This window comes from Haliotis rubra, unplaced genomic scaffold (assembly GCF_003918875.1).
Source record: "Haliotis rubra isolate DU_JTF1 unplaced genomic scaffold, ASM391887v1 Scf110, whole genome shotgun sequence".
In the NCBI taxonomy this organism is placed as follows: domain Eukaryota; kingdom Metazoa; phylum Mollusca; class Gastropoda; order Lepetellida; family Haliotidae; genus Haliotis; species Haliotis rubra.
The window spans coordinates 1785510-1806528 of NW_025765004.1; the positions used below are offsets into that span (position 1 = coordinate 1785510).

Below are 21019 nucleotides of genomic sequence, written 5' to 3' on the forward strand. Positions count from 1 at the left end.
TGGCTGCCAGACGTAATCCAAGGATATTTAATGAAAGAAGAGAAGTTCTACATAGATTTATGTTAATAAACTATGATTGTGACTGGTCTGAGCCAACCCATGCACCATTTCAAGAGTGACCCTACAAACACTTGAATCACTCACAAGTCAACGTTTTGTCCGCAGAATTGTCACCTTTCCCACGCAAGCCCAAGACGATGCCAGCGTCTATGTTTGAAAACGCTTGATAATATGAAGGTGTTATCAAATGCTACGTGGGAAGGAGACAGATAAACTCTTCCGCGCATCAATAGTTTTTGCTGAGGTCAATGCTCTTATTGTAGTTAATTGTCGCTTTGAAGGCGTCGCTCGCCGACAATGTGTGGATACAAATAGACCCTGTCTAAGTTTAAGGCGGCCAAACTGGCATTTCACTGTATCAGTAAACTTTGCTCCAATGCAAGTTTTGAATAATTTTCATTCCATTCCAAAATTGGAGGTCGCAGATATTCTGGTCTATAATGCAAATAGCTGCAACATTGTTAATCTATTATCCCTCACTCACTTAGTAACGCAGTTTTATCCATTGACTGCTGATAAATCTACCTATTGTTAACCATCTACCCATCTTCAAAACTATAAGAGAGACTATAGGTTCTAGAAATAGTTGTGTGATGAGCGATTAGTAATTACACCGCCACGATTTGTCAAATATTCATTTCTCTCGACCACGCATACTACATAGTAGTTTCGCAATGGCCAATTGGCCAAGTTGAGCTAACGTGGTGGGCGGCTTATGGTGTCCCAGTAGTGTTCCATGGGGGAAAGGTCTGTCGATGGCATTCTGTACATGTTATGTTTGGTGGGCTGAGCATTGACGATTCGTGCGCGGTGAGCTCGTCAACCTACAAACGAAGCCTTGCAAACGGGACAACAACGTACAGTATACCCTGGTTATAATGCCACCGTTTGTCCAGGAGAAAATATGGCATTATAACCAGGTAGGACGGTTATCTCCCATTTGACAGACACCAAATTGACAGACACCCAATTGACAGACACTGAACTAGAAGGTTAATTAGGGTAACACCTACGGGTATAATGGAACAGTCCACTGTCTAGTGAGTAGAGCAGGGTGAGCCTGAAACAGGTTCGTTACTGACAAGTTTGATTGTGGGTAAATAGAACTTTGTTGTGATTAAATGATTTCTCTTCTCAAAATTGATTTTACTATCAATTACTATCGAATATAAAAACAGGTTTGTCACTGAGAGGTTTGATTGTGTTTATTGATAGAAAAGCCCCCTCCCAATAATAGCACATGTACAACAGAAGTTAACTGAGAAAACGTTTTGTTGGAGAGATATAGATATGTACATATTTGAAAACATTCTGATTTGCAGTAAATGAGACACCTGCATTGCCATGTAAGATACGATTAATACCAACCAGTGTTCTAATTTCAACAATACTTTCTAAAGATTGTAACACTTTATGTCTTTGGGTAGTATACAATGGACATTCAAGGAGGTAATGAAAAACATTCTCACATCCATGGCCACATTCACATGATGCGTCATATTTTAAATATTTATTCTAAATAAATCGTAACTAAGTGCAGTCGTCATATATCTTAATATTGTGTGCAAAACATATAACTTCTTTATCCCAAATGAATAATATTTAGGTTCACATTTATCTATATTTGATTTATATGATACAACAGTGTCGCAATTTCTAATAGCTAAGCTAATGTTTTCTATATGATGATGCCGACTCCCGTTAGACTAGAAGGTTAAACCGAAATATTTATGAAAATAAACAACCTGTTAATAAATAAACTGTTTTTATATTGCAGCAATAAAAATTCAAATTACTGTCTTTTCGACCATCTTTCCAAATAAATAATATAGCTTCAGTTTGTTCCTGTGTTTTTATTTGGACTATTCCATTATAATGTGTAGGTAACAGGTAGTAGATAATCTGTTCACTGAACCGTAAATGTTGTTGTTTTAAGGTGTCTGCGAACTGGCTGTCTGCGTAATGGGAGGACACCGGTAGGACAGTTAGAGACCCTATGCAATCAACAGGGTGATTGAGCTGATGTTTCCCGTAATGAACATTGAATGCCTGGATAATTGCAGAGTCTAGGGTCTGCAGGTGACATGTTGTTGTAGGTGGCAGGGAGTGTATTGTCACATGTGTTATCCTATCTGGGATTACAAGACTACTTAAAGCATTAATGAGTTCGGTCAATTAATTTGAGTTATGTCAATTAACCATTTATGTTACTACATTATGTATACTACATTGGCATTATATGTAATTGGCATTATAACAAGGGGGAAATGACTTTTTGTTCCAAAAACCATTGGAATATGGCAATATATCCAGTTTGGCATTATAGCCAGGGTATTATATAGGCAGGAAATCCGTTTTGGCAAAAACATGGCATTATATCCAGGGTGGCATTATAACCAGGGACATTATAATCAACTGTATGTTGTTGCCATAGTACTGTCCAGTGACACTTTCTTTCTTGCAAAATATGAAGTGGGGCTCGCTCGGTCATAGCGGTGATACTAGACACCTTAATAGATCCACCGCCACCTGACACAACCAACCCCATCAAACAAGCCCACAATTAATCGCGACTCGTCTGTAAACACGTGACGTGACAACTCATGATTACCCTTGTCACTAGTGCTTGTATATTTCTAACTGCAGGCCAAAGCCCTCAGTACAAGTACAAACTGTTACAACGGGTGAGTGGTACAAGGTTTGCGTTTTGAAAATGCATGGTGTATAAATGTAGCAACATTCTGAAGAAGCTGGATATTTTCGGTTGACATTAGTAGACAGAATTTGTGAAATGTGGGACAGGAGTGAGTAAGTGAGTTTAGTTTTACGCCGCATTTTGCAGGATTGGTTCTCAGTAGCATGACATAATTATTTTCAACATACTCGGCGTCATTAATGAAGGGTCAAGCTATTGGTAACACTATTTCTTACAACTTTCTTAACAGTATGGAAAACATATCGCCGTTGAAATGTCATTATTACGTTATTTAACGTCCGATACATTCTCTTACAAATGGCACATTTTAAGTTCAAATTGTCAATATGGAAATCCACCTGCCACTTAATGTCAATGAATTGCACGTGCAAGTCGCTCTATCCATGGAAAGTGGAGGACAATACACATGCATTGATGCTTTTTTACTGTCGTTCACTGTTCAGGTACCTGTTTGAAATTGCAGCTGAAAATGAGACGTTTTTGTCACTTGTTGAAAGGGGTCAGGCTATAGGCCTTTTGGAATCTGTCGAAACCTAGCGGCAGGTTGCTGTCCGCTTTAATGTGTCAGAGTGCCAATGGTAGACTGTGGCAGAGCTTTCAAGCCAATGGGTCCATGGAATATGCAGTTCGTCCCAGAGTCACAGCAGTCCGAGATGATAGGCACATGATGAACACTGCGCTACGTAACAGATTCCTTAACGTAGCAGATCTTCAGACTGAACACTTCAATGTTAACAATGTAAGGATATCCAGGAGCACCATTCGTCGACGTTTAAGGGCAGCCGGACTTCGCTGTAGGCGACCTGCAGTTCGTCCACCACTAACATCACGTCACAGGCAGGCGCGTTTGAGATGGAGTTGACATCATGGCCGCTGGAATCAACGTCAATGGTCTCGTGTGCTCTTCACAGATGAAAGCAGATTCAATTTGTCCTTCCATGGTGGTCGGGAGAGGATTCATCGTGACGCAATGGAGAGTGTATCACAGATGCTACTTTGGCCACGTATAACCGATTTGGCGGGGGGTCAGTCATGGTTTGGGCAGGGGGTAACTCCTACTGGACGTACTCCACTGCACGTGGTCGACGGTAATCTTACCGGACAGCGTTATAGCGGCGAGATTCCGGCTCCTACAGCAGTACCATTACTGCAAGCTATGCGAGGCTTTTATGGTCGACCCTCATCACTGCAAGACGACAACGCTAGGCCTCATAGGGCCAGGATTGTCACGGAATTCCTTAGGCAGCAGGGTGTAGAGCGGATGGAGTTGCCAGCATTCTCGCCAGACCTCAACCCAACTGAGGATGCCTGGGATGAACTCGGTCGACGTGTATACACGTCACCCAGAGCTTCGCAGAGTTCTAGTAGAAGAATGGAATGCGATTCCGCAAGCTTTCTTTATGAACTTGATAAGGAGCCTAAGAACAAGGTGCACCTGTGTCTTGGACGCGCGACGAGGGTACACAATATATTGAATGACCGAGTGCTTCATGTTTGTCATTTTACTAAAATTAGATTTGGAATATTCAAAATGAACTTTTAGCCAATGATACTTAGTCTCTTTGTATTTTGACAATTCCAAATGACCAATGAACATAGCTGTAGCAAATTAGGATCCACGTGACCATGTTCAGCGCATAATCTCGAATTGCAGAATCGGAAAATCAATTCTATTTTAGTAGCACCCATTAGCTTTTCCTGGAATTTAGATTCAAGGGAAGGACTGGTTCTTACAATCAGTTCGAGAGACGTGTTCAGTAACAGTATCGCGAGTGCTGAGCCTTGAGCGTCCATGTTATACCGTCTTAGTAATCACTGTGCGAATCCTCGCGTGTTTATAGACGCTGGCCCGGCAGTGGCACTATATAGGACCATGTCTCCTCCGTGCGTCACTAGTACTTCATTTCCAGACGTTGTTAGATATAACAAAGACCTTTGATATGAAATGTCATATACTAGAGATGAGAGTACCAATCTCTAATAGAAGCAAGTCTCTAATAGACGGAGGTATGGTCATCGTGATGCTATTGAAATCAGCTTCAAACCCCACCCCCCACCACCCCAATTCATCCCGCGTCTTTCTCACTAAATTTCTTAATTTAATCCAACGTTGCCTTTTTAAAGGCCTTTCTTGTGTGCCTCGAGTGGTCTGACAAAGTTGAACATATCAACTTTGTCAGACCACTCGATGAAATATACATGTTATTTGGCAACATTAACAAAACATCCTCTATGTATTTTGCCGATACTAATTGGTGCATCAAACATATATCATCAAGTCATATTGATTAAACGTGATATAATCATATATCTATTCAATGATGAAACACCACCGTTAGGTGTTTCAGTTTTTACCAGAACGTTTTAGTATCACCTATTGCATCATTCAGTTCAAGTAATTGCTTATCATCATGACAGCGCTTGGCCGTCTTACATTCCGATTTGTATGTATTTTTACTTGTTACATAAGCGACTAGAGACGCCTCATCTTTGCGCTTACGAAAATTGTTCAGGAAATGACATCGCAGCTGTGTTTAAGATTGACACGTATTGTTAAACCAGTGTGGTGCCTTGCTGGTCTGTAATGACAATATAATTGGCAGGTATTCAGAATCAGGTTTTGAAAGGATGTCAAGAGATAATATTTCTCTATTAATGGGTTCCGATCCAATGACATAATCACGGATGAATGTAAAAACACCAACACCTTTATCGCTTCCAATGCGGCCATTGATTATGTGCAAGTTAAGAAGTCTACATAGATCAATCAAGTATTTCCCAAATACATTTACACCACTGTCACAAGAGAACAGTCGTAATATCAGTACTGATTCATATCTTCAAAACCTGGTAAAATATACTTCTAGTTATCATCAATGTAGTCATCTATTTTGCCGGTTCTTCCATAAAGTCTGCACATAGGATACTTTCACAACCTGATAAGGTGGGCGTGAAATCATTGTAACTATCCAACAGTAACACAATGCCGTTTTCACAAGTCTTATCTTTGTACCAGCTAGAACCGTCCGGTTGAATGTATACAGAAGTGGACAATACATCTTTTCCATGTAGAAACAAAGCTTTATCGAATAACAGAAATATGCAGTTAGTACATCTGTGAATATTCTTTGCAAACCTAACAAGACAGGTTCTTATGAATACCATAATTCCACCTGATATCCTTCCACTAGTTGATATCCATGTTCCTGGAACAGCGAAACACTTGTGATTTGGGAAAAGGTGAGAATGATTCTCACCAGTCCATGTTTCTGACAGATGAGTGAGTGAGGTCAAATTTAACGTCACCTCGGCAATATTTCAGCCATATAGTGACGAGTCTGACAGATGAAAAATATCCAAACATACATCGTTTTCTTTATTCTTTATACCGAAAATATTCCACGTGGAGACAGAAACATATAGTCGAGTGGCCGTAGAGATCCGGGGTGCGTTTGGACGAGCTCGCCCGCGTTCCCATCGCATCTTAGGTCTGGAACCGTTCCTATTATAACGAACGGGGATTCGTCTCCTGTTATCCTTCTCTCCACGTTGTCGAGTTGTAGGTGTGGAATGTATCGCTGACGATTACGACTTTTCCATTCTTGTAATAGCCTCGTTTACCATTCGCTGATAAGTCAATATTAAGTTTCTCTCTGATGTGGAGTGAGATCGTTCGCAATAGCAATGTTATTTGATCTTAAGTCTTCTTTTTTGTTCAGTTCCCATATCTTTGTCTCCGTGTCCCAGAATGAAACAATCTCTGGTGTGGAGTGAGATCGTTCGCAATACCAATGTTATTTGATCTTAAGTCTTCTCATTTGTTCAGTGCCCATATCTGTGTCTCCGTGTCCCAGAATGAAACAATCTCTTGTGTGGAGTGAGATCGTTCGCAATACCAATGTTATTTGATCTTAAGTCTTCTCATTTGTTCAGTGCCCATATCTTTGTCTCCGAGTCCCAGAATGAAACAATGATAGGTCTGGGTTTGGAACTGTTGTCACCACCTAACCTGTGAGATCTGTTTATGCCATCTCCTTGTAAAGGGTTATCTCCATCGCCACACACAGAGTTGAACAACTGAACCACCTTTCATTTACTCCAGCTGTATGATTCCCCTATGTCCATCCTCCGTAAACTTCTACTTGTTCTACTCGTTTGTCAAGATCTTCAACTACTGACGAAAAACTAGAGTGTAAGTTTTGCAGCTGTTCATCCAAAGCGTTCATGTCTAGGCGGAGAACATGTTGGTCGTCATTTACTTCACAACATCATGTTTCAGTTCATTTATGGCTGCAGTTAATGACTTAATGTTTATACCCTGTATCGACATAGTGTACAACACTGACCTCTGATGGCAATGTGGCTGCAGATACTGACTATATGTTTATACCCTGTATCGACATAGTGTACAACACTGACCTCTGCCGGCAATGTGGCTGCAGTTAATGACTTAATGTTTATACCCTGTATCGACATAGTGTACAACACTGACCTCTGCCGGCAATGTGGCTGCAGATACTGACTTAATGTTTATACCCTGTATCGACATAGTATACAACATTGACCTCTGATGGCAATGTGGCTGCAGATACTGACTTAAGGTTTATACCCTGTATCGACATAGTGTACAACACTGACCTCTGCTGGCAATGTGGCTGCAGATACTGACTATATGTTTATACCCTGTATCGACATAGTATACAACACTGACCTCTGATGGCAATGTGGCTGCAGATACTGACTATATGTTTATACCCTGTATCGACATAGTATACAACACTGACCTCTGATGGCAATGTGGCTGCAGATACTGACTTAATGTTTATACCCTGTATCGACATAGTATACAACACTGACCTCTGCTGGCAATGTGGCTACTTTAAGGGACGGCATGTGGCCATCGGGCATGAAGATGAGCTGCATATCTATACCCGTCTGACCCGTAACTCTTACTCCAACAGCCCCATGAAAGCATGCAGTAATTTGATTCGTAGAACCTGGATCAATCGATTCTGTCCTCTCATCCGTTGACACTAGACATCGGTTGTCAACATTCCGGGTTTTCAGTACTTGTCTCATAGTCTGTGAAACATTGAACGCAACACGCTGACTCTCAAACATGCCATATCACAAATAAATAATCAAACCATGCAAACCACGACTGCGTGATCAGCAGAATCAGTGAGCTTGACAATAATAATGATCAACTGACTATAGTCCACCTTTCCTGAAAGTGTCAAAACAAGTTATGAGTGGCACCATACACAAGTGTGTGGCGCTACTGCATGCGGCATGTGCAGCAAAATATCGAATGTGTTCTAATACGATATACAGACAAACACGCTCTTGCATCTGATGTTTGTCGTCAACATTTTTCTTTGTTCTAAATATTTGGTATTACCATTATGATTTCATTATCCCTATTTTTCAGGAAGAGTATCTGATATTGTCTTTTCAGTTACCTTTATGGCAACCCAGAGCTTGTCCTGAAATTCCCAATTACACTTTTTAAAATTGGTTTGGTAAAGTATACAAAATAATAGACGATTTTCAATAGATTACGACAACCACAAAGGTGAGCTACTATAATGTGTCTTGCTATATGCTAAATGTGCCTTCATGAGCAGAAATGCACAAAACCTTCAGTCATCTGACAACTGAAGTCATATATCTCCTTGCCCAGGATCTACGCAAAGATAAAGGTATATGACTGCTGAGCAAAGTCTTAAATGCTTCAATCTTTAAATATGGAACGCACAACAAGATTATTGGTACACAAATACACTTACACATGTGGACACTTCAGACTTAAGGAGACACATGTCGAGTAAGTGTAATTTACCAAATGTAAAATAATAAATGTCATGAGAACAGTTTGCCTCAAGAACTTCCTGACAACTAAATGATACGGATTCCCCTTTGGAGAAGGTTAGTTTGCTGTACCCGGTGTTCCAACTAACCCATGGGTTACAATATGGCGAATACAGGGTCAGGGGTGCCATGCTCGTAGTGGTTCTGCTGTATGGTGCTGGTAGCATGGGGCACAACGGTGCGGCAGTAAGATGTCATCAAAATAGCAGTGGGTCGTTAAGCTGCCTTGCCAGCCCTTTTGCACGAGTTTGTTCAGTGATTTTGTCTTGTTAGTCATCATCCCGACATTCATGGTGACGTCGGCACAGTGTGGCGCTCTCATTAGCTTGACGCAGGCTAAATATCGACTAATCGCTGAACCGAACAGTTCTCCCATCACTGGAAGGCCATACTCGACAGGCCATCAGTGACATTGGAGTTGATGACGTTGTTACTTCATACCAACACCTCTGACAGGTCGCCTCCTCAAAGACTGCCTCACTATACTTGGTCAGATCTACTTCGCAATCCTAGAATGGCTGCCGCTGAAGAGGTTGCGGTTGTATACGTGAGGTGTCCGTCGTAACACGGTTTCGGACAGACCTGGATGGTCATGTGACGTAGATGTTTTTGGTACCGGTACAGTACAGAGAGATGGCGCCATGGCAACAACCGATTGTATCTACTGCTTCCAGTCATCAAAAAACCTTGTTCTGTTGTAGTTCAGTTAGTGTGGTAACACATTACAACACATCGTTTACAAATCCCGGTCATACATGTAAGTCCGTGTCACCTATGCATTTCTTGTTTTGAGGAGTACATATTCCGTTTTGCGATATGATGATTATGAAATGGTTGGCACCAAACTGCTCTCTAAAGGTTTCCTAAACCCTGTAAACATCTCCAATATATAAACAGCCAATATATTTCGTTCAAACCACTAAGGTTTTGTTGTTTGTATATTTGTTGAAGATGTTTACGGTATCAAATTTCCCCAAATTCTGATTAAATATGTTGTATGAATGATTATGGTCATTAGTTGAGAGTGTGATAATTCTCTTGAAAAGACTACATGTTCCTGATATTGACTTTGACATTTTTTCTTTTCTTCTTGCTCAAGTCCAGTTCAACAATTTTAATGATATTGATTTTTGTAAACTAGTTTCTTAACTTTTAAGCGTCCTAAAATCAACCAAACCGATAATCTGCATTGTTTCCAAAACGCAGACAAATGTTTAGAATTCACTTTTGTGAACAACTTTCAAGAAACTATCCAACAAGTCGAGTGAAATCATAAGATGAATAAGGACAACAATTGATGACATTTGATGGGCCATGATGTTAATGGAGTCGAGAGATAGGGCTCACTAACGTGTGTAATTTGATTTATCTTAAATTATCAATGTCACTATAACATATATATTTGGGCAAGATTTAGTGAAAAGTCAGTGATAGTGTTGTACATGTGATATAACATTTCTAAGGTTCTGATACAACAGACCCAAATACTTTCCACTCTGATTCCTTTCTGGAAATGCATTGTTGAAATTTTATCTTACCTTCATGTGAAATACTTTAATTTCATTGGTCAATGATGCTTTAACAAGTTTCCGTGTCACCCCTCCCAGGAGGGTGACAACTGGAAAAAATATTACCCGCTGCCACGGTAACCGCCAAACTCTCCGCCGAGAAGCTGTATAGCTAACAATCGTATGACGTCATAATATAACGCATGCAGTGTTCGATTAGCTGTTTTTGAGTTCACTTTGTACATATTTATTTTACCGACTTTCACTGCTTTATTTAAACTATTTTATACATTGAATCGTTTGCACACTCAACTTAAACATAATTAACCATTTTTATAGCAGTGTTAACCTTGTCAGAATATGTTTCACTGATGTAAAAAATCCAGTCAAGGGGCAGACGCCATTTTGTTAACATGTCATATAGTCGGTAGCGATCTTTAAAATAAAATAAAAATGATATTTTGTACATTTAACATGGCGGTACAATAAATACGTTGTATGCTTCTCCCTCGGGTAATACGGTCTGATGTACGCCTCTGACACTGCTATGACACTGCTACAAAGAGGCGTACATCAGACCGTATTACTCTCGAGAGAAGCATACAACTTATATTATCTATTCATTCATCCTTTATGAGAGACAAAAGTAATGAGTGTTTATTCTGAAACCAAACATATGTCCTTGTTAACATTTTCATCTGTTGACAATTAATCCAGGTGAATTACAGTACATTCACACCATGCTCACCGAGCCTCCATCTCACCTTCAGTCTTTTGGATCCGTTTCAAGCGAGAGTGGAATTCTATCACATCTGTCTACTTCAGGAACTGTAAGCAACAACAGGACAAACCCACTTAAATTGTCAGTCATTTCAAGACATGTTGTATTATGTATTTGCTACAGTAACTCGCGAGCATCTACTGGAAAAAAGGCACAGGGTACATTCAAGGTGACCTAAATCTTAAATCACCAAGTAAGGAGAGTGAAGGCCATTTTGTTTAATAAACAATGATGTAAATTACGAAAGATAACGGTGACACTTTGGTAGCATAATCATTCCTTCTAACAAAGGTTGTGGTTATCAATTAATTGTCTATTTTGTTACTTCGGTAATTATATATTTTTTAGAAATTTCGAGTTTTTCATCAGAGTAACGAGAAAAAACGTGAAGCAAATAAAATAATCGAAGCATTGTGAAAATAGTTGATGCAATGAGAAATCAAGTTTTTGAATAAACTTTAAATAACGACAATACATAAATGTAATAGGACTGACTAGAAAATAAAATAATAAAATGATTGGTAATGAAAATAATCTATGCTACAAAACTGGGGCCTTGATGATTTCGTAATTAGTCTGCAAAATACAAAAACTGTATGTGTAAAAAACTAATTTGGCCTAAAACATTTTTGTATTGGTTCTATCAATTCTAAAAATAAGGCCAATGGGCAATAATGTTAATAAGCATCTTCTTCCGTATAATAATCACCTAAAACACAGTTCATAATTTTGATTTAACAAAGCGTCCAACTCGACAAAAAATGTTTGGCCTCAGTAAACAATCTCGACTACAATTCGTCGATCCTCATCAATGACAGTATTTATATCATGAGACATGAAGAGTAGCGACACTATGCCTTACTTATTAATAATTATTATTTCAAGAGTCCATTTCATGCAGGTTTATGGTTTGTATTCTTTGGACAAGGTTACTGACTCCGCTTGTTCCTGTATGATATGACTGAAACATCTGTTGACTCACGTATTTAGCATAATTTACTGGAATAAAGAAACAGAAGATGACCAGTGCCGAGGACCTGAATAAACAAGGTCCACTTTTTACAGGATGGGGACATTTGTTAAGTGATCGATCTAGCCTCAAAGAATTTAGCGCATGAAAACTTTCTTGTAGTGACACTTGTGGGCGATATCGTGTATATCCACCACGGGCATCAATGCAAGCACCAACTCGATGATGGGCAGAAGATGTGAGAGCTCTGATCACAAGAAATGGGATTCTACGCCATTCTTCTCGGAGGGCCTGCGCTAACTGATCCTTGTTATGGGGGCGATCTGGTCGTGCTCTAATTTAACGGTAAAGGTGATCCCATAAGTGTTCTCTGGGTGATTAGTCTGGTGATTGGGCTGGCCGATGGAAGACGCTGAATGGGGCTTTATGTTATTTTGCTGAAACAGGTTCCGTTCCTTTTTATCGTTCGCAGTGGACACAAGCTCTTTATTCTGCTATGAAAAGGTGGAATTTGCTATCTCTTGTCCACATGACTCTTGGCACTTCTTGTATCCAAGCGTTGCTGTGTATAAGCCCATGAATGGGGGCGTCAGTGTTACATTTTGTAGTGGTCTATAAAGCTCTGATGCTGCCTTCTGAACGTTAACATTATAATTACTGGTCTACAAATCACTGATGAACTTTGTGTTGAACTCCGTATATAGGCACTGCTGTAAGGTATAACCACGTAAAACATACATAGTCCATAGTTACATTTAACGTACCATTATATTTTAACACCTGAGTCAGATCTAATTCAATATCCCCGGGTTACCATGCTCTAAATGATGTAAGTATATAACCAACACACACACACACACGCACACGCACACGCACACGCACACGCACACTATGCACATATATATATATATATATATATATATATATATATATATATATATATATATCATACTGGCGTCAAGGCATAAAAAACTGTAACACTCGGAACAGGTTTCATTGGTTAAACTCACCCTTAACTCTAATAGTGGAATGTACGGATGTCTAAAGATTTCATCCTCAAATATGACACGAAACATTAGTTACTGCGCATATCGGTGTTACAAATGGCGTGTCATTGCTTACATTTCGCCGAACTAACGACGTTCCGTTTCTTGTGTTCGTCATTTATGCGTCATCCACAGTCTTAGTAATTGAAAAGTACAGTCCTCCAGCTGTTGTGAGCACGAACAAGACCAGTTTCTGGCAACTTGAAGAAAACTGCATACTGGGCATTTGCTACACGTTAGTTTGTACGAAATGGTCGTGAATTATATAAAGAACATTATATATTATTGTCATTGCCATATGAACTTGGACAACGAATCGTCTCATCCGATTCATTCAAAAAGAATCTGAGTTCATGTAATACGGGTCACACTGTATACAAGGCACGTGGGCCAGATAGAATAAGGCAAATATCTTTACGATTAGTTGGCAGACCACTTTGTCAATTGTTTGATAAAGCACTTCCACTCGATTATATCCCTCAATGTTCAAAGACATGCCATGCCATTTTACAAGAAAGGTAACGAAATGTCCAATGTCTAACTGTTGTCCAGTAATTTGAAAGAGTAGTTTTAGTTATCTACAGGTTTAGTTATCTACAGGTTTAGTTATCTACAGGTTTAGTTATCTATGGTGTTGTTTAAACACCAGTCACTATTCCAACATGGACGTCTGTTCAGCAACTGTTTCTATCCATCGGTTTATACATGTAATGTAATTGACATAAAAGTACAAACTTAAGTATCCCAATTCCATGTTACTGTTTTGATAGCTCAATAAATACTCTTGTATACGGACGGACACATTAGACAAAAATTCTGTCATCAAGTTGGACTTTAAGTAACTGTCAGATGATTTGTTCTTTCAAATTTGTGGGGACCAGGGGATTTGTCTTCTTCTCAGTCAGTTTTTCTATGCCTTGAATAAAAGAGAGTGTTATGGTATAATATTAGGATGTGTTAATGTGTTGTGCAAACCTAAAGGGTATGGTATATAATGTGACCTGCTAAACTGGCGAGAAAAGTATAGACAACAAAAGGCATTTATGAACTGGGTATTGTCACGGCATCTACATATGGAGATCGTTAAGATTCGGTCCTTTAGACTTACAGAATTATCACATGATTTAACAATACTAACATTGACTAATACATTCATGTGTATATGTAGGATTTACACGGTACTCACACAACACAATGTTACAGTGGTATCTGCATAGATCGCAGATTACAATATATGACGTAGATGGAAAATGTGTAACATAATCTACGGTTACGGTACATATTCTTAGAATCATTCAGCTTTCTCTTTACTTGTCCGGTTTTACATTATATATGTTCCACGAACCACGCTTGAGACAATCAGTGACTGACGTTATGCGTTACTTTGGGGGCAGCAGACAAACACACGCGATGGTCGTTTGTTGTTTAACGCCACACTCGGCAACATAATCGAGTCTTGACCAAACTTTTTGTATCCAGTAATTGACATCATGCGTATCGATCTGCGCAATTGGGATACGATGACATGTGTCAACCAGGTCAGCAAGCATGGCCTGACGATCCCGTTAGTCGCCTCTTGTGACAAGCATGGGTTACTGAACACCAACTGTAACCCGAACTTCACGGCTACCGTGAGTATCAGTACTGGGTTATACAAATAGTGTCACGGCTACCGTGAGTAACAGTACTGGGTTATACAAATAGTGTCACGGCACCGTAGAGGGATGCCAAAAGATACTCACCCTATCAAAAGTTGTTCTCGGTGTTGATATTCAAATAATTTCTGCATAAATATTGGAGGGCTAAAAATTATCACTCAAATATAATTTGCACAAAGTATGGTGTCATTCCAGACTCTGAGATAGCAACGAACACTGTCGTGGTGGCCACATTGACGATTGGCTTAAAACCTTCTGAACAATTTTGTGGGATCATCACTAATTGGAACAAGTGTGTGAAGTATCAGCTTCTTTGGTCTAGTGGTTTCAGAGAAGATGTGCGCTACGAACGACAGACAAACAGCCCTGGATATACACTGACTTCACGTTTAGTCTGATGAGCTACCATGACGGAATCGGGCGTCCTTACCGATTCCTGGCCTGTGTTCACATAGCATACGCAGATGCAGTGAAGGCCCATTATCTGAACCCAACATTGATTTATGCCATCACTTCCAAGAAAGGTGGAAATGTGCGTACTTCAAAGCATCAATAAATTCTATTTTCAGATCTTCTTGGTCAGGTTGAATTATGCAAGGTTCTTTTTGTGTGTTTTTTTCAAGAAAGCTGTCACTACAAACTATTCATTGATTAATACTTGTGCTTGTGTTCTCTAATTGTCAAACAGTCGTCATTAAATAACATTCCATTGATTGTTCAGTGTGTCGTACTTTCGTCTTGGGTTACGGTTTTGACGGAACAAAATACTCATGTGTATTCTATATCTATTTCGCGATGCACATATGTATTGATATATTAGACTGTCTGCAAGGGTTGTACTGTGAATATACCGGTAAGTGAGCGGTCAGTAGCTCGCCGTATTTAATTTAAATATCTATCTTCATTTAATATTAATTACCTTTTTGTGTCATGATATAGTAGTCTCACATGACGAAACCAGGAATCGACGTGACTCTGTGTTTCCCACTCTCCTCTCCTCTCTCTCTCTCTCTCTCTCTCTCTCTCTCTCGCTCTCTCTCCCTCTCACTCTCTCACTCACTCGGTGTATCTAAAGGAGTTTATGCTGACAATTGTCCTGCTGAAAGTGTTTAAGTCAACCTTCTGCCACAAAATAGGACAAAGTGGTGCATTCTTTCTTTATGCATTCAGTTTTAAATCCCAGCTGAATTGTTGATAATCTCAGCAGAGCACAATGGAAGTAAACAGTGAAAATGATGACAAGCGACACCAGAGCAGCATGCTAACCCCAGACACACGAACACGACTGTGGCCATTTCACGGCATCCCCAAACATGACAAAGTTGTTTTATGTGGGCGATATTGTCTCATGAATTGTTTGCCTCTGGCCACATAAATGAATAATTCTCGATACATAACATGATGATACTTTCTCGTTGTTTCACCCCGAAGTTCACATCAAGTCGCTTCCCCACATTTTTAAAATTATGTTATTGCATGCCAAATGCTGATGCATGGGATGGATGTGGCAGATTTCCTCTATATACAAAATATACTGAAAATAAATAAATTTTGGTTACGTGTTTTATTTACTCCTCCATAGAGACATCAGTGTTATCGAATGCTGTATGATACCTGTGACAGGAAACACTGAAACTGAAACTTCCACATCCGATATCCGCTGTTTAGTTACTTAGTCGGGCATGTCTGGATACCCCTGTGAGTTGTTAATGGCGACACATCTATTTATGGCTTTCACACTGAGATGCCACACCGCAGTTGTGCATGGATGCCACATTCAGGCACTATTGTTTCACCGTTTTAATGCAAAGCGCTAGACAGGGTAGCAATAAATACCATCGCTTAACACATTTCTGTATGATCAGGCCATGGTGTCGAAGCACAGACCTTACACTTCTATTCCAGATCGGAAATAGTCCTAGGGAATGATTTATGTGCGAGGATAAAATGCCCTTTGTTGCTACCATTTCTATAGTCTTTTGGGTGCAGTGGTTATATGATTTGAATATTTATGTGTGAGGTGAGGTAGAATTGGGTTTAACGTCGTGCTTGAGAATAATTCGCTCATATGACGACGTGCATGCGTGTGTATGTGTATGTACGGCTGCTTGTACTAGCCCAGACTTAAGCTGGTTTTATAGTGCTAGCCCATTGAGATACCATGCCGCAGTGAAACATGAATACCCCACTCAGACACATTATACTGACAGATTATACTGACTCCGACCCGACCAGTTCTTGTTGTACCCATTAACACCGAGCGCCAGGCAGGGACCAACAAGTACCACATTTTAACGTATTTTGGTCTGACGCGGTCGGGGATCGAACCCGCGACCTTCCGCTCTCCGGGGGGACGCTCTAACCACTACACCACGGAGGCGGTATATTTCTGTGTGACAAGTGATGATTGTGTTATAGTATGGGTGGTAGATCAATGTGACCTACATTCGATATTACGTTAATAACCCACTAGTTGTAGACATAGGTGCACCTGCAGTTGAAGGTCAATCACACAGCTACTTATTCTTTGTCATTCTCTAATGGAAGGCGAGTAAATACGGGAACTATAAACTTTATACACAACAACTTTTTGTTCATTGCATTTAGTGACACTTCCATCCAGATTCGTGCTCCGCTATCAAGCCGACTAAAACCAGGTGATGAGAGGTGCGTGCTATGTTGTGACAAGCAGCAGCAGCTTAACATTAACAACAACAGGTAATGGATAACAGTAGCACGTAATTGGATGAAGAGATGCAGCGTAAGAGCAACAAATTGTGCACAAGTAATGAAGCCACATATATATTAAACAAGTTCATTGGATACTAATTACAATAGTCCAACAATCTGATTAGATAGAGTCTATCGCTTGATTAGCCTTCCACTGGCACACGGTGTGTAATACCATTGATCTCTGTTCATCAAAGGTTTTTGACGGCGGAATTCTGAGGCTTCCAAGAGTTTTCTGTTTTTGTGATGTCCTTGTGTTTTGTGGAGAGGATTTAGACTTTGTCAGACTGTATTTTATGGCTGAGGAACTTTTGCTGGTGGTCAGGGAGAGCTGATTTTGGGGCTAGGGCCAGGGCCAGGGCTAGGGCTAGGCTAGGGCTAGGGCTAGGAGGCTAGGGCTAGGAGCTAGGGCTAGGACTAGGACTAGGGTTAGGGTTTAGGGGTTAGGGTTGGGGTTGGGGACCTAATGCAATATATAGTAGGTACATGTCCGGTGGTTCGGTCAATGCATTCTATTTATTAGGATTATTTCAAGGGTTAGGGTTAGGGTTAGGGCTGAGGGTTTAGGGTTTAGGGTTAGGGTTAGGGTTAGGGTTAGGGTTAGGGACCTAATCCAATATAGCAGGTACATGACCGGTGTAATACGTGTGAGTACCATTTGTTGTTTTTCCTTTTTGCATTTTTTAATACTTTTTTCACACAAAAACGGGAAACCAAAAACGTCGAAAGTACATTATGAAATGGGTTAATGTAGAAATTTTGGGCTAATGGAAATTGGTCTGGAATTTGCACTCAAGCCTCTTTCACACGCAACATAAATTTTGTAATGTCCAATGATTCGAAGGCTAACTCACCCGAGTGCCGTCACTACACATGCTCATGTCTCCCTCGTTCCTTATTTCGATCCACATTATCCTTACAGTGTTCCCTACATCACTTTTCTGTCACAAAATCACCGATTTATATAAAAGCGCGTCATTCATGCATGCACCGTGAAATCTACGTCTGACGCCTGACGTCAACAACCCTTTTTTCAGTTTGAGGCATATCGGCTCATTCCACGCCACACGTTAATTTGTAGACTACGGAATGGGACGAGTGGGCATCGGATCCATTCGGCAATTGTCCGGAGAATAAAATCACGAGACACCAAGTCTACCCGTAGCATTCGTAATTGTCCGTGACCTATTCGACTCTTTCCGTTCATTTCCGTGACGTCACAGGAATGACTCGATAAATTTGCACATTGTGCAACAGTGTGGACGTAGCTCAGTCGGTTAGCTGTCGAGCTAACAATCCGAAAGGTCGCGGGTTCGCGTCCGACGGAGTTCTCACAACTGACTGCATTGGCAGTTGAATGTTTATGCTCTTTAATGCCAGTATCTAACGGGCGGGGGGTTTCACTGATGTAAGCAGTCACAGTTACAAGTTGTTATCTTGTTATCCATAAAGTTGTATGTTTCCCATACCACTGAGCTATACTCAAGAATGAATGTTCACTGTGTTAGAATGATATCAGGCACATATCATCCATTTTAAGATATGTTCCTGCCAAGAAAGGGCATCCGCAGACACGTTGTTGGACAGTCTCTGGAAATTCGTTACACAGTCGACATTTCATATGCATGTTAATATTTTCTTTAAGAATCACATTTAGGCGATTGCTAGTGGGAAGTGACTGGTCCTGAGCAGCAAAAAGGAAGTCCTCAGTTGCACATTTAAGACCAGCCGACTTCATCCAGGTGAAGGAGTCCGTTTGACAGCTATTCTGTTCCACACACTGCATGTACGTACACACGATGCAATGCTTCTCAGAAAACTTCTCCACAAATGACCGACTCTGGGTAGACTTGGTGAATGACTTCACCTGGTTTAATCCCATCGCTGTACCGTCCAGCAGTATACTGGCATCAACAAAATCAACCTCAAATTTCAGATTGTGTCAAACAACCTTGGCATGCTTAAAAAAGCTGTGGAATTCCTTACTTTCATCATGAGTCTTGACATGCATCACCAGAGGATCACCCGATAAATAAATATGTGCAAAATATACTCTAAAATTCCATCACAAAAAGCCTCCACATTAATCAAACCCCGACCTCCCGAATTCATTGGCAAATGAAACGATTTAGAGGGGAACGAGGATGGTGGGCTCTGTTATCAGACATGATCCTTCTGGTCAGGCGGTCAAGACTCTTGGCGGATATCTTGTTTTGTACAATCAACTACTCCAAAGGAATAGGAAATGACTGGCACAGCAAAAGTATTGGTGGCTTTGACCTTGTTTCGAGCATTTTATTGTTTCAATCCGTTTCCAATGTTTTGACCGTGTCTATGTATACAGAAAACATTCACTCCCGGTAATTATAAACCCTCTCCGGGTTGGACCCCTTTTCCCCACCGAATCAGGTAACAACTGCTAACATCACCACGATTCCTTGAATACACTGTTTGAAAAAGAATCGAATACTAAACTAAACAAAATAAAACACCAAAAATAAAAAAAGGTAACATAATATCTGAGCATTTTGTTTCGTTTAGAAAAAAAGCATTCTTGTCAAAGTTTAGCTGACCCGGTTCGAAACTTTCAGAGAAGATTTCTTCTCGCCAGTAAAGATTGACCATTAATAGGAACATCAATATGACTAACATGGCGCCCATAGAGAAAATCGAATTGGAACCTCTTGAACAAATTCAGGTGCCATCATTAGTTGGAAGTAGTATGTGAAGCTTCAGCTTCAGAGGCCCAGTGGTTTCCGAGGGAAAGACATTTTATGTGCCAAGGATGCATTTTGAAGCATGGTTTAAGTGCAAAAGCCAGAATGACAATTTTGCACAACTGTTAAGTAGAATTACAGGTTGTATTCATATGAACACACATACAAAGAAACATCTTGCAGTTCCTGTCAAGGCTGCGTGAAAGGACATGATGGGCTTCTTCGTTGCTTCTTTTACCGTCTTCGCCACCCGTTTGGCTTTGACTCCAAGATCCACATATAGTACCACCCTGAACATGGCCAGGGCCTCAGGGTAAAACATGCTTTTAAACATCTTTAGAATAGGCCCACATATAGCCTAAGGAACTTGCCTGACAAACCCGACCCTGTCCTTTTTGATAAAGACAATGAATACATGTTTATGTTATTGAATTTTCTGTCGCTTTTGACAGCAATGCGATTGACAAGACTCAGGAAAACGCATGATAAATATGTGGACCTCGCCTTAGAGATGATGTCTCGCTTGCATCTCAAGTATATGAGGAGTGTTTCCGGGTTGTCCACCGGGAGCACAGCCCTTCTGACACTCTCTGTAAAATGTTTGATGGGTTTGACTAAAAAGCCCTTCCTGGGAGAAGAAGAAAAGTATATCGTGTCTTTGAATGGCATTTGGAAGTAATACACCATGAACAGAATTATATCGATATCAGCTTCTTTATCAAGAGGAACACAACACTTCAGAGTATATACTTACTCCTTCATCAAATGAATGAATGCTGTGATGATAATGATGATTTGGCGTCCGTTTGTCCATCTTTGTTGTTCTTACCTATCACTGCTACTACCCGCTGCCTCTCTTTGCCATTTGCCCATTGCCTGTGATTTAAGCCCTGGCTTCCATTTGCCCTTTGTCAATCACCAATCATCGCCAGTCAACTTTTGGCTTCCCTTGTTAAGCCTAC

General features: G+C 40.3%; 1 long non-coding RNA gene across 1 annotated transcript; it reads left to right on the forward strand.

The window, feature by feature from the left end:
- The first annotated feature begins 2131 nt into the window (after nt 1–2131).
- LOC124286554 lies at nt 2132–17829 on the forward strand. The gene is made up of 3 exons (XR_006901064.1): nt 2132–2266; nt 13934–13939; nt 17820–17829. It is a non-coding gene; the product is annotated as an uncharacterized LOC124286554 (long non-coding RNA).
- The last annotated feature ends 3190 nt before the right edge of the window (nt 17830–21019 follow it).